The sequence below is a fragment of the Belonocnema kinseyi genome, chromosome 8 (assembly GCF_010883055.1).
Source record: "Belonocnema kinseyi isolate 2016_QV_RU_SX_M_011 chromosome 8, B_treatae_v1, whole genome shotgun sequence".
Classification (NCBI taxonomy): Eukaryota; Metazoa; Arthropoda; class Insecta; order Hymenoptera; family Cynipidae; genus Belonocnema; species Belonocnema kinseyi.
Window position 1 is genome coordinate 117717186 of NC_046664.1, and position 3904 is coordinate 117721089.

The following is a 3904-nucleotide window of genomic DNA, read 5'->3' on the forward strand; positions in this document are numbered from 1 at the left end:
ACATACACACATACACGCACATTAGTCAATCACAGCCAATCAGGATACAAGTTCGTAGACAAACAAATTTAGCTTAAACAATTCCATTAAATTACAATACATTACATACGATACACTCGCACGCTTTTAACAATATTAACGCTAGTAAAAATCGAAAACGCTGCGACGGGTTTCTAACCACCTAACTAACGTTTAACGCGTTCTATCGCTAACGACGTAAGCCTCACGGTTAACATAACGGATGGGATACCGGAAAAAATCTCGACTATAAAGTTAAAGTGCGAGTACGTCAGGGCCGTGCAAATAATATCTGAGGCAGTTTCAGCAAAAATTTTTAGTGTAACATTAAATTGATTAAAGGGTTTTTAAATTTATGAGAAGTAAATAAAAACACTGGATAATTTTTTATTAAAAATTTTTTAACCTTGAAACCCTCAATTATTTCATTTTTAATATTTTAAATGTTTGCATCTTCTACTTTTTTAAAATCTTTTTGATGTAAAATATTCAAGCCATTAAAATTGAACATTGAAAACCTGAAAATTAAGTTTATATAAAATCTCTGAAATTAAATTAGGTTAAAATTTCAGAATTTAAATCGAATATTTGTGCTAACACGCTTTACAGGATTTATTAATTATATTGCATGAAACGTATGTATATGAAAATATGAACAACACACATAAGTTGAAAAAATTTGGAATATCTCTTCTTGAAACAAGTCTTTATTCAAGATTTGCAATTAAAAATACTTTAATTTTTAATATCTGCAATTTATCATGTAGTTTCTAATGTTTTGTTTACATAATTCAATTTTTAATACTCGCAATTAAACACTCTACAATATTAAAAATGCTGGATAATTTTGAAGATCTAAACTTAAGTTTTCAACTCTACATCTTCCAAATTGAAGAAATTGTTATTGTGTATCATCAGAATTGAAACTGTTTTAATGGTGAAACTTGCATAATTTTCAACGTTCAATTTGAAAAATTAAAAACTTTTCAATTTTAAAAATGTATAAATAAAAATTCTTAAATTTGAATGATTTTTAAGGCAATAAATCAAGTTTTAAATTCTAATTCTTCCAAATTGAATAAGTACCAATTTGTAAAACATAAAAAATTCAATTAATTTGTCTGAATAATTTTGCTAATAATTAACTAAATTGATTTATTTTTCAATTCAATTAAATGGTACCGTATTATTCAACTGAAATTTTGATTTAACCATTTAAATTCTAAATCGAAGGAGTGTATAGATTCATTGAACTTCGCCGATACTACATTTTCTGTAGAAATCAATTTTCTAAATTCAACACAATTATTAAAATAATGAAAAATTAAATTTTTCTGCGATCCAAATTAAATTCCCGGTTTTTTAAATTAAATTCACGGTAATTTTCCGCCCATTTTCCGGTCACGGTACCACCTTGCGAATTTATATGCAAAAGTTGCATTTTCAAACCGAAAATATTAATTTTCAACAAAAAATGTCGTTTTTTTAATTTAAAGAAATTTCGTTTGAGAACGTATTAGGTATTGTTAGGTCGAGAACTTAGTTGGTTATACAATAATAAAAATGTTTAAAATGTGACCTTTTTTTTCTTTAATTATTATAGTCAAGTATCGAGTTATTCCCAGCAGGGTGTCGACTTTGCCCCAGGAGGTTGTCGACGTTGCCCCACGATCTTCCATGAGAGTTGACAGATTTTCCATCATTTTAATTTTTTATAATAATTGATAAGCAAAAAATTTTGGTTTAAAATAAACGTTTAATTTGAAAATTAAAAACTTTTCAATTCTAAAGATGTATAAATAAAAATTCTTAAATTTTAATGATTTTTAAGATAATTAAATGGTACGGTATTATGCAACTAAAATTTGGATTTTACCATTTGAATTCTAAATAAAAGGAGTGGCTAGATTCATTGGACTTCGCTGATACTACATTTTCTGTAAGATTTTATAGAAATATATTTTATGCTCTTGAATACAAAATTTATAATTGTTGAGTAATTGTAAAAATTTAATTTTTTACCTATGCACACCTCTGCAACATTTCCCATTTAACTGATTATTACGTATTTTACTGAGAAGTTTGCACACATATTGCCAATACATGCTGAATTTTTTTTCGATATCTAGAATAGGTTTTAAATTTTGACCATTTATGACATTTATGAAATTTAATTTATCACACTCAATACCTAAAATTTTTAAACTATTCAAGATATCAACAATTTAAATTATTAATTACAAATTTTAATTTAAAAAAGGAGTAAGGTACGAAAAAGTGATGATCACGAAGATATAAAGTTTTGAGAATATAAAGAATTTATTTTACTGAACAATTTTTTTCATTTCTTATAAATAATAAATTTCCTCATAAATCAATTACACCCAGCTTTCCTACTAAATACGTGGAAAACAATTTTTTCATCCCACTGAACGGAAGAAAAAGCTAAAAATTTAGTAGGAAAACCTCTAACTTGACAAAAACCACTAAAATGGCAGCACTCAGGCTTTTAAAACTTTACCAAACCTTTAAGTAAATAATACATTTTGTACCTTGAAAGAATAACCGAAATTTATCATTCTGTAACCGATTTTGAGGGAATTATTGTCACTGCATAATTTAAAGTTTGCTTGACTTTACATTTTCAAACATTACATAACAAGCATAAAACTTTATCCAATTTTTCCTGAATGTGTGACAGAATAGTTTTTAATAATTAAACCACGGGCATTAATGATTAATTTTAAAAATCTTTACTGTACATTTGGAAAATTTTAACTGCGTTATTAAAGTTTACCGAACTGACATTTATTCTTTAACATTTCACAAGACACAAATTATTACAATAATGTCAAACATTCTCCTTTTGGCCCATATATTTCAATTATACTTAAAAGTTCGGTAAAGTTTCCTAACCAAATTTTTTCCTTGTATATTTCAGGTAACTTTATGCGTAGTCCCTAAAAAATATTAGCAATTTCAGTTAGCGATTGAAATCTAATTTAAGTCAAATGTTTTTCCTCTAATCATACCTTCCCATTGAAAATTGTAATTTTTCTTACCTATTTTGCAACATATGTTATTTAAAGTGCTAGTTATTGCAACTACGGTTTTATTATTTAATTTGTAAATATCACTTTTTTATAACTTCAATCTACTATCCAAAATATTAATCTTTGAAACTGTAAATGGAAATTATTAAGCTTATAATATATTTATAATTAATATGAAAGAATTATTTCTGCGTATCGCTGTGGAAATAATACTATTTTCTCGGCTGTATCCTAGATTGCGATTGAACTCTTGCAAAGATAAATAATATAATGTCACATTTTACTCAATAAAAAGATTTAAAAATTGAAACCAATAATAGAATTTTTGAATTATATCGAAACGTTGAATTATCTCGAAAACGGCGGAACATGGGCGAAAACTTAAAAAATTAATAATAAATAACAATGATTTTTAATATTGAGAAAACTTGATCAATTTTCAAATTTTAGGAAAACGTTGAAAGATACATGGAAAAAATTTCTCGGTAAAAAAGTCACGAACTTGTAACTAGGTCTCGAATACCAGTTAGTAGATGAAAAAATGAAACGTTAAATCATCCTTGTTTCTATGAGAAATGTATGGATGTTTTTTAAGTTTTTTACGAACAGTTGGAATTTCCTAAGAACGCTTCCTGAACATTACATTTCGCAACTGGGAGGATTCGAACCCTGGAAGACTGCTGAGGTACTATTTTCTAAACATAAACCAAGAGTACGCAAACACGCGCAGCCATCTAGACCAAACAATATAATTTTTATAAAACTTCTAACCACACTGTAAAAATGCTGCAGAAACCAAAATAATGTAACTTTTTAAATTGTAATCTAAATTT